Raw genomic sequence first — 11,900 nt, 5'->3', positions numbered from 1 at the left:
GGGCCCAGTGGGCAGCACAGGAGATGCCATGGTTGAAGCAGGATCCTGGGTTTCAGCTGCATATGTTGGGTAGGGCTAGGGATGCATTTCAATAGGGCCCCCCCAACCCTACCACTCCATGCCCACTGGCTGCCCCTTGTACCCTCCTGCTCTCCAGTACAGACAACAGTTTCCTGCTGTACTCCTCCCTACTCACCACCATGAAGTCCATCCATTCCAAGTGGACACAGAGGTCTTCAGAGAGAGGCTCTCCTGGGGCAGGGTGGCTTCTAGCGCCTCGAGATACTCAGGTTTATGGAAAAGGTCAGCATTTCTCCAAGCATGCTGTTCATACCATTGTGGTATGTGACGTATTTTAATAGATATGCATCAATTCTTAAACATTCCTTGTTTTAAAAATCTTTTTGTTGTGAGATGAAATAGATACAGAAAACTCTACAAGACAAACGTAGAGCTTAATGAAGTATAATAAGGCAAACACCCCAAATGCTCTTGTTACCCAAGAGGTGGAACGTTGCAGCCCCCCCCACCCCCAGCAGCTCCTCCACATTCCCTGTCCCAGTCCCAGCCCCTCTCTGCCACTGCAGAGTGACCACTACCTGGCTTTTACTGCAGTCACTTCCTTTTGTTTCTTTACAGTTTCATCATCCAAGTGTGCATCCCTAGACTGTGGTTCAGTCTTGCCCCCTTTAAAAAAACCCCACATATTTTACCTCTTTTAATCCACAGGTCCTTCCTTCATCCCTTTCTTTTCCTTTCATTTTATTGGTTGAAGAATCCAGGCCATTTGACTGCAGTGTTTCCCACAGTCTGGATTTTGCTGGCTGCCCACTCATGGGACCTCTCAGCATGCTCTGCTGCCCTCTGTGTTTGCTGCCCATTGTCAGCTGGATCTAGAGGCTCGACCAGACCCAGCTTCTATCCTTTTGACGAGACTCTAGTGTGATGTGTTCCTTCATCAACTGCCTCTCTTTCTGGGTGTTCTTAGCCTTGGAGGTTCAGCCCCTAGATCCATTACTTCAGTGGGGGTCCAAAATGGTGACATACATTGTTTTCACTGTGCTGTGATTCACATTTTATTATTGCCGATTAATTTTGCCACTCCACACAGTTTATAAGTAAACAGGCTTTGAGGAAATATTCTGAGTTAAACAGCTGATGGCAACATTGCTGAGACTGTTCCCGTGTCTTACATAAGGTAATGAAAAGAGCCACAGCTGCCACTGCTACAAAACGATCATGGTATTCTGATTCCATCATTTCTTTTTCATTTATTTGCTGGAATTCTTTATAAACAGATGCTTTCTTTCATCTATCATGAGGTTACCCCATGGTATAGGTCATCTAGGAGAGGCAGGATAAATGCTTTCCTCTTTCCCTCTGTTTGCCAGTTTGCAAAATAATAGACTGGTTCCTTATTATCCTCTGGAGGTGACCAGTTCATTTTTTCAATATCATTGTGAACTCATGGATTTAACTAAATTTGGTGAGTTTTAGTTTGTTGTAATTATTACTATGTTCAAAGCTCAAATTGTCCTGTCTCTGGCCAGTGGGAGCATCTGTGGGTGGGCTCCTGTGTTCTTTTGAGACTACCCTAGTCTACACATAGCCTACCAATGATGGCTTGTGTACTGTCGTTTATGTCAGGATGTTCCAGACTCCTTTTGTACACTTTCTCCTCAGACCAGTAGTCAGTCATTTATCCACACAGCCCTGACTTTTAGTGGGAAATGGCATTTCCTGACCACAATGTGGACTCCAGGGCTGCTCACTGCTACTGGCTTGCTCATGGTTTCTAGGTCGTTTCAGTGGTCAGAGCTAATAGGTATAGATAGAATGGTAGATAAAATACCTCGTAAGGTCATACTGTTATTTCCAATTAAATTTCAGGACTATAGATTTTATATTTAATCTTTAAAAAAATTACAGCTCCATCTCCTTTCTTCCACACTGAGAATCCTGATTTTGAGGACACAGGGGATGACAGTTAAAATATCCCATAATTATTCATTTGTTTCAGGCAACATTACACACACGACAGGGAATACTAATGCTGCCACCACCAGAATGATAAGTGAAGATAGTTTTAAAGTTCTCACCCTCATTTTTATAGTTATTCTATATTTACATCCGTCGAGCTTATAGCCCTCTTATACCATATTCTCTTCCATTTTATTTTATGTTTTTTATTGAAATATAGTTGATATACAATATTATGTTAGGTCAGATGTACTACATAATGATTTGACATTTGCGTACATTATGAAATGATCACCATGGTAAGTCTAGTAACCATCTGTCCCCATAAAGTTATTACAGTATTATTGACCATATTCCTTATGCTATACGTGACATCCCTGTGACTTATTTATTGTTTAACTGGAGGTTTGTACCTCTTAATCCCTGTTGTCTCTTTTCCCCCCACCAGCCTCCCTTCTGGCAACTACCTGTTCTCTGTGTCCAACAGTGTGTTTTTGTTTTGTTTTGTCTATTTTTTTTTTTTTTTAGATTCCACATTTATATTCTCTTCCTTTTAAGCCTCATATAGTTTTGGTTCTCCAAGTAATTATGTATATAATGCTCTCCACTAGTTCTTACGCTTTCTTATGCTGAAGTGTCAAGTAATTTTGTCAGTCTGAGGCTTGTTTTCTAGTAAATTCTTCAGGAAGAGTTCATAGGAACAATATTCTCTGAGTTCTTGTACACTGATAACAGTTTGTACCTTTTATACTTGATAGTTTTCCTGGATATAAAGTCAGTTTTCCTTGGCTCACACTTTTGCCCTCTTAGATAGGTCACACCATTTCCTTCTGGTACCAAGTAATGTTGTTGAAAAGTCTGATGATGATCTAATTTTCGTCCTCTCATAAGTCACTTGTTCCTTTCCCCATCGATGTTTAAAGGATTTTTCCCCTTTAATATCCAGTAAATTTACTAAAATATGTCTTGGTGTTGCTCATTCTGAGTCAGTTTTCTCTGGTATATCATGTACTCTTTTAATACCTGATATGTACATTAATATGTACCGGTTATTAATCTATTGTGTCTCAGCTCCCAAAGCCATCCTTTCCTCTGTGCAATCAATCATGGAGGTGGACCCTGTACCTATTTTTCCTTTTGAGAGCTGGCCCAATGTTAAACTTTGTCAGTAGAGGACGCTCTAGGAGCAATGGAGGAGGAAGGGGTTTCCCTTCTTCACTCTAGCGTGCCTCATGCACCAGACTAATGCAGCGCATGCAGCTCTTAGCTCCAGCTGTGCCTGGTGATCAGCAGCACAGAGCACTTCCCCCTGGGGAGCTTCCCTTGGCATCCCTTTGGGTGGCTTCACAGCCTCAGCAAACTTCACCATTCAGTGAGTGACAGCTGTGTCCTTTCCCAAGGTCTTAGTCTCAGTCCTGGGATGAGGGACCTTTTCTTGTTCCTCTGTCTCAGCCCTAGGTGTAGAGGCTTCTGCCTTTATCTGCTATTTTGTATTCTTTAGAGTTCCTTTTACTCCTTACTAGCCATTCCCCCATTATTCCAGTCTGCTGTTATAGTTAGTAATTCTTTATGTGAAACTTTCCCTATTCAAATTACTTTCTGGTTTCTCTCTCCTAAATGGATCCTGGCTAGTACAATGTAGGTATCAAATGAGTTTTTTTCCTTTTTCCTTTTTTTTTTTTTTTTTTTTTAATTTCAGGAAAGTTTCCTAGAATTTTAGTTTTTAGTATTTGTTTTGTTCCCTTGCTAGGAATTTCATTTTCAGGACTCCTCTGCCTATTTCCAATATTTATGATTTTCTCTTAAATCCCTTTTATGTGTTCTTTTCTTTTTGATTTAAAAATTTTTCTGCTTTTCACATTCTATTTCTCATGAGGCATCGTTTGATTCACTCTTGTGTTTCTTCTGATTCTTTATATCTGAGTTTATTTTTCTTTTATTTCTAAATTTTTCCTAAGTGCTATCATCTCACTTCTGAGTTTTTCTAATTCTAAATTTTATAACGTCGTTTTTCTTGATTTGGTATAGTTGGTATAGTTTCGCTCATTGTATGGATGTTATTCTGCTCCTTATTCTCTTTTTTTTTTCTTTTTCTTACAGACACTTTGGATGATATTTGACATTGATACTTTGTATTCCTCGTTTTTTATGTGAAATTAGTTCTTTGGAGCTTTTGGAATGAGGTGGGTTGAGGAAGCTTTCCTAACTTCTGTTGTTATCATACAGTGTTAAAAAAAAAAGTATGGCAAACCATTAGAACTAATAAATCCAGCATGATTGCAAGATACAAGATCAGTACACAAAAATCAATTGTATTTCTATACACTTGCAGTGAACAATATGAAAATGCAATTAAGAAAACAATTTCGGGGGCTTCCCTGGTAGCGCAGTGGTTGGGAGTCCGCCTGCCAGTGCAGGGGACACGGGTTCGATCCCTGTTCTGGGAAGATCCCACGTGCCGCGGAGCAACTGGGCCTGTGCGCCACAACTGCTGAGCCTTCGCTGTGGAGCCCGCGAGCCATGGCTGCTGAGCCCGCGGTGCCACAACTGCTGAAGCCTGCGAGCCTGGGGCCCGTGCTCCACAGCGGGAGAGGCCACCGCAATGAGAAACCCGCGCACTGCAGCGAACAGTGGCCCCCGCTCGCCGCAACTAGAGAAAGCCCGTGCACAGCAACCAAGACCCAACACAGCCAAAGATAAATAAAATTAAATTAAAACAAACAAAAAACAATTTCATTTACAATAACACCAAATTATTAGGAATTTAGGAATAACTTTGACAACAGAAGTGTAAAAACTTATACTCTTAAATATTATTGAAAGAAATTTTAAAATTCCAAATAAATGGAAACTCATTCTATGTTCATGGATCAAAATATTTAATATTAAAATGCCAATACTCCGCAAATTGATCTGCAGACACAGTGTAATCCGTGTCAGAATCCCAGCTGGCTTCTTTGCAGGAGTTGACAAACTGATCTTAAAAATTCATATGAAAACTCAAGAACACCAAAACAATCTGGAAAAAGAAGAAAGTTGGAGGACTTCCCAATTTCAAAATTTATTAAAAAGAACAGTGATTAAGACAGTGTTGTAGTGGCATAAGGACAGAAATATAGATCAATGGAATAGAATTTAGAGTCTATAAATAAACCTCACATTTGCAGTCAATTGATTTTTCACAAGGATGCCAAGACAAATCCGTCTTTTTTTTTTCTTTAAAGAAATCTCCATTTTAATTTTTAGTTATTTATTTATTTATGGCTGTGTTGGGTCTTCGTTTCTGTGTGAGGGCTTTCTCTAGTTGCGGCAAGCGGGGGCCACTCTTCATCGCGGTGCGCAGGCCTCTCACTATCGCGGCCTCTCTTGTTGGGGAGCACAGGCTCCAGATGCACAGGCTCAGTAGTTGTGGTTCAGGGGCCCAGCCGCTCTGTGGCATGTGGGATCTTCCCAGACCAGGGCTCGAACCCGTGTCCCCTGCATTGGCAGGCGGATTCTCAACCACTGCGCCACCAGGGAAGCCCCGACAAATCAGTCTTTAACAGATGGTGCTGGGACAACTGGAAATTCACATGCAAAAAAATTAAAGTTGTATACCCACATCACACCAAATACAAAATTAGCCCCAAATGAATCATGGACCTAAATATGAGCTAAAACTATAAAATTTCTAGGAAAAAAACATGTAGGGATAAATTTTCATCACCTTTATTTGGTAATGGCTTCTTAGATGTGACACCAAAAGCATAAGAAACGAAGAAAAAATGGGTAAATTGGACTTCATCAAAATTAAAAGCTTTTGTGCTGCAAAAGATACCAACAAGAAAAAGACAACCCACTGAATGGGAGAAAAGATTTACAAATTTTATACCTGATAAGGGACTATATAAGAACTCTTACAACTCAATAATAAAAAGGCAAATAATCCAATCCAATTCCTGGCACAGAGCTCCTAAAACCCTTGAAATTTCCCGAGTGATAAGGGTAATAGGAACATCTTTTGTTACTAATGAGGTGACTTCCGGCGCACCTCTATGTAGCTCAGGATGGGAGCTGGTTCCCAGAAAGACCAAGCCTTGATTAGAAACTTGGAACTTTCAGCTTCACACAGAACCTTCAGGGAGGAGAAGGGCTGGAGACTGAATTAATCACCAATGGGCACAGTTCTCCATAAATACCCCTAAATGACAGCATTTGGAGAGCTGCTGAGTTAGGTGAACACATCCACATGCTAGGAGGGTGGCACACCCCCATCTCCACAGGGACAGAGGCCCCTGTGCTCAGGACTCGTTGGCATTCTCCTGAGTTCTATGAGTCATTCTAGCAAACCATTGAACCTGGGGCAGGTGGGAGCCTCCAACTTTGTAGCCAAGTTGGACAGAATTATAGGTGACCTGGGGACTTGATACTTGTGGCTGGTGTCTGAAGTGGGCCAGTCTTACAGGACTGAGCTCTTAAACCTGTGGAATCTGATGCTCACTCCAGGTAGTTAGTGCCAGCATAGGATTAAATTGTAGGACACCCAGTTGGTGTTGGAAAGTTGGAAAAGTGAGGTTGGAAAAGACACCATGTGTTTTGTGTCAGGAAAAAACCACTCACGAAAAATGGGCAAAGGATCCAAATAGACATTTCTTCAAAGAAGATATATAAATGACCAATAAGCACATGAAAAGATGCCCAACATCTTTTATTGGGGAAATGCAAATGAAAACCACAATTAGATACCACTCCACACCCACTAGAATGGCTATAATCAAAAAGACAGATAATAACAAGTGTTGGTGAGAATGTGGGAGATATTGGAACCTCATACACTGCTGGTGCAGCCACTTTGGAAAACAATATGGCGATCCTCAAGAAGTTCAACATAGAGTTCTCATTTGACCCAGCAGTTCCACTCTTAGGTATATACCCAAGAAAATAGAAAACATATGTCCACACAGAAACCTGTACACAAATGTTAGCCATTCTTTCTGTTGAGGATGGTGGTGGTCAGGGACGGATCAGACAGAGTCCTGATTGGGTATTCTTTCCAGCCTCTTTTTTTTTTTAATTAATTAATTAATTAATTTATTTTTGGCTGTGTTGGGTCTTCGTTTCTGTGCGAGGGCTTTCTCTAGTTGCGGCAAGTGGGGGCCACTCTTCATCGCGGTGCGCGGGCCTCTCACCATCGTGGCCTCTCTTGTTGCGGAGCACAGGCTCCAGACACGCAGGCTCAGTAGTTGTGGCTCATGGGCCTAGTTGCTCCGCGGCATGTGGGATCTTCCCAGACCAGGGCTCGAACCCGCGTCCCCTGCACTAGCAGGCAGATTCTCAACCACTGTGCCACCAGGGAAGCCCTCCAGCCTCTTTTTGATAATACTTAGAGGACAATCTTTTCCCCCCTGTCTTCCACATTATTGGGGAATTGGGGAAAGCCTTATTGTAAGCCCCGAGGAATGCTGTCAAACACTAATCTGTAATTAATCTAGCACTATCGCAGGGCCTCTGGGTATGGGACCTGAAATGTGACTTTAATCCCATGAAGACAGTGAGTATGGTCACAGGCATGTGCACTTCTCATTGTTTGGTCCAGCATCCCAAAGGGACAGGAAGGTGATTACCAGTCCTTTTCTGCCATGAGGAGTGAGTCCATGGGCCTCCACATTGGAAGGTAAGTTTTTTAGCAAGTTCTCTAACACAAGAATGGCAGACAGTGGGTGGCTGTCCTCTCAGAGAGCTTTCCTCTCAGAGGCATCTGGGGGATTAAATTCCATCCATGATATAGTTCACCAGAGACATTAATCTTCCCTGACATTCTGTGACCTCATAAAAATGCTAACACCCTTTTTCTCATCCATATGTAACCCTAGAAAAAATTAACCTGGCCTCAGCCATAATTTATATGGGCATACAATACCCCACTTATACTTGAACCCTGTCATTGAAAAACTTCATTATCTTTGTCACTAAATGGCACGCTGAAAGTTTATTTTCTGGCACCGAAGCTTTCCTTTTATAGCTCTTTGAAGATGTATGGCCCTCCAGTGCAAACAGGAGAGTCACAGTGCTACAGAACATACCAGCCTAACTTTCACCAAGAATGTGCACCCTTTGTAGCTAAATTCCTTTACAAATAATATGCTTCCAAAACAATGATTCTTCTTTTCACCTGTCCCCTGGGGTCTGGTGTTCAAGTCCCCAAGTGGAGGCCTAGTCAGGGCAGGACTTACTTCTGGGCAGTGGGCTTGTGGCTTGTCTGAGGTCTGGAGGTTTCTTTGCAGGACAGGGAAGGGTTGTTTCTTTGGGAACTGGGGCCAGGGTGTGAGCTTGACCCCGCCTTACACTCTGCACCCGCCCCCCCCAGTGTGAATGTATGCCCTGCAGTATGGCGACCCCTCTCTCTCCAGCTTTCTCTCTCACAACACTTCAGCCCAGGTGAATATATTCCTGTCATCTGGCTCTTCCTCCTGCTGCTCGTCTTCCCCTTCCTTCAAGGCCAAGTCCTCCCTGAAAAGTTCTCCCCAAAACTGAACCTCCACCCAGGGCATCTCTCCTTCTGTACCTCACCATGGTGGGGCCTCTCTTAAGGCGCTTACCTAAATTCCTAGAGGGCACTTGTCTGATCCCTTATTCACCGCCCTCTGGATGATAGGCTCGTAGAGACTCACTAGATTCCATTCCTCTCTGTATTACCTCTAGCACCTGCCCTTCACAGGTGCTCTATTTGATAACAGGTGAGAAATAGTCTCTCATTGCTGGATTAAGTTGCAGATGTTTTTATTTCTGGGTGGAATATATTTCCTATACTGTGTTTTCTCTTTTGAGAAGGGTCTGTTTTTATCCCTTGCCCATTTATTTTTAAGGGTTTGGTGTTGTTTGTTTTTTTTAAATAAATTTATTTATTTATTTTTGGCTGTGTTGGGTCTTCGTTGCTGTGCACAGGCTTTCTCTAGTTGTGGTGAGCGGGGGCTACTCTTTGTTGCGGTGCGTGTGCTTCTCACTGCGGTGGCTTCTCTTGTTGCAGGAGATGGGCTCTAGGCAGACTTCGGTAGTTGTGGCTTGCGGGCTCTAGAGCGCAGGCTCAGTAGTTGTGGCGCGTGGGTTTAGCTGCTCCACGGCATGTGGGATCTTCCGGGACCAGGGCTCGAACCCATGTCCCCTGCACTGGCAGGCAGATTCTTAACCACTGTGCCACCAGGGAAGTCCCAGGCTTAGTGTTTTTATCAGCATTTATGAACCCTTTACATAATCTTGCTGTAAATATTTTCCATACTTGGATAAGTCTTATAATTATGGTAAGGTAAAAGAAAAATCTACAGAAGTTGTAAATTCCTATATAATCACATCTGTTCATGTTTTCTGTTGTGATTTCTTCCTTTGCATCTTAGCACAGCATATTCCTTCTGCCAGCAGAGTTTACAGTCAGTCAAGTTTTCTTTTGGTTTTTTTGTCTTCATTCTACCTGCATTCCGGGTAACACTTCCAGTGCTGGTCTGCTAATAACCCAGGAGAAGCTCTCTTGGTAACAGGCCTCCCTGCCCTTCTCCCCCAGGAAAAAGGGCCTGGATGGCCCTGGGAAGAGGGACCTTCTTATTGTTCAGGGTTCAGGGTTGTCCCCATACTTAACTCTATGTTCACTTCCTCAGTGTTTAAAGGTTGTCTGCATCTTGCCTCAAACCAATAGATTGGAACCTTCTAAAAGCATGTACCATTTTTGCCTTGTTCACTGCTACATCCCAATTGTTGGGCAAGTAATTAAAAATAAACTCTCCTGCTGCTATGGTCTGAATGTTTGTGTCCCCCCGCAAATTCATATGTTGACACCTAACCCCCAAGGTAATGGTAATAGAACATGAGGCCTTTGGGAGGTAATTATGTCTTAAAGGTGGAGCCTTCAGGATTGGAATGTGTCCTTATGAAAGAGACCCCAGAGAGCTAGCTTGTCCCTTTCGCCATGTGAGGACACAGTGAGAGGTTGGCAGTCTGCAACCTGGAAGATGGTTCTCACCAGAACCTGACCATGCTGTACCCTGATCTTGGATTTCCAGCCTCCAGAACTGTGAGAAATAAATTTATGTTATTTTGCTATTGCAGCCCAAATTGACTAAGATACCTGCCAACCCAGAAAAACTCTCCACAAAGGCAGAAGAGAAAGAAAACAGTTTTACTATTGAATAAACATTGAACCAGGCTGCATGCACATTACAGGCATCCACGAAAGAGATTGCAAAGACAGAAAGAAATCTCACCATTTCATGTAGCCAAGCAGATACAACCTATTACATACATGTTAGCTGTCTTTATCTGAAGGAAAGATAAAACAGCTCAGATCTTTTCAACCAGCAGGAAGTTACATCTGGAGCTAAGCACCTAGGCTAAAACTCCCACAGAGACAAATAGAAGGGGGCCACCCTTCTTGATGTTCATATTTCAGGGATGGCTTCAAGACCCCCTGCAACTGCAAAACTAGCAACAGGCTCATTTGGCTTTTAAAAAGATTTACATACATCTCAGAGACAGAGAAAGCATTCCAATTTCACGTTTTCTGAAGGGAATGCTAAAGAGGATGGAAGTTCTCTTTTCCTTTTGGTACCAAGGGAAATCTAAAATTAATTTTTAAATTAGATTTGTATTTACCCTCATATTGTAGAAGCACCTAGTGGAGTATATGGCACATAGTAGATGCTTGATGAATGAACAAATGCACGATGCATCCCTTCCTTCTGGAGAGCAAGACTTTCCCCGAGCTGTCCAGGTTCAAGGAACAAAGTCCTGGCTCTGGCTGCCGGCGTTGCCCTTCTCTAGGGGAACGTGACCCCCTGGCCTCCAAGCTCTTGTCTCCCCACCTACTGTTCCTGGCTTTTCCTCCGTGACTCAGAAGGCAGGTGAGACCAGGAGTGACAGAACTTCTGGGAGGGGGAGTCTGGGTTGGGCGGGTGAAGCCTCTCCTGTGGTCTGGGGGCCTGGTGGAATCTGGAGGCTCAGGTCCAGGCCCAGCAAAGAGAACTTGTTGCCCCTTCCTCGAGGATCTTGGCTTCTGAGAGCCCTCCTGCTGGTCACACAGAGTCTCCTGGGTGGATGCCTAAGGATTTCCAAACAGCTGACTGTCAGCGTGTGGGCAGCCCGGCCAGACCCAGGAACAAAGCCCATGTCCCCCAGCCCGAGGATTCCAACAGGGACCAGCTTGGAACTGGAGGATTTTGGGAATCTCCACCCAGATACTGACAGTGGTTTCTCACTTTGGACCAGCATGAAGTCAAAAGCTGTTCCTTGAGCAGTTTCTTCATGTATTGAGAGGGGGCAATGGAGGTAGCAGTTCTCCTAGAAACTATTAAAAACCTACCATTTTAATACTTTTCTCAGACAAAAACTGTTTTCTGAAAGAATTTGCATCTTCATATCAGATCACTAAATTGAGAGCATTTCAAAGCAGAAACCAACGTGGATTTTTAAATTAAGACGTAACATGGTTTCTGCCCTTGTCCATTGTTTGCTGAGGACAGTCACTTGTACTAAGACATCAGGGTCCATGTGGAGGCCCCCGCGCTGCCCACCCTTTTGACCTGACTCGGCCATCACCAGCCCCTTTATCTGCAGGAGAGAGAACACTGAGGGCAGGTGACTTGAAGGTCTTCCATCCACTCTGTTCACTCTCAGAATAAACCTGCATGAGATTTTGTTGTTCCTGCCAGACTTTCCATTTTTGAAGCTATACTACAGGCTTCTCTCACCACTTCTTTTCCCTCCACGACAGGACGTCTTCTTCCAGTCAGCCTGCTTCTTGAGAATATTAACGGCACACGATTTCGACAGTCACTGCCTTTGTTTTGGGAATGCACATCTCCAGGTTTAGCGTTTGCAGATTGGATTTGAAGGAGACGCCTCAAATGCAGTAACGCTGCCAGAAGACATAACTCCTTCATTCCTTTAGAATCTGT

The sequence above is a fragment of the Eschrichtius robustus genome, chromosome 5 (assembly GCF_028021215.1).
Source record: "Eschrichtius robustus isolate mEscRob2 chromosome 5, mEscRob2.pri, whole genome shotgun sequence".
Lineage (NCBI taxonomy): Eukaryota > Metazoa > Chordata > Mammalia > Artiodactyla > Eschrichtiidae > Eschrichtius > Eschrichtius robustus.
The sequence above is the reverse complement of the archived record's forward strand: the minus strand, read 5'-3'. Positions refer to the sequence as shown.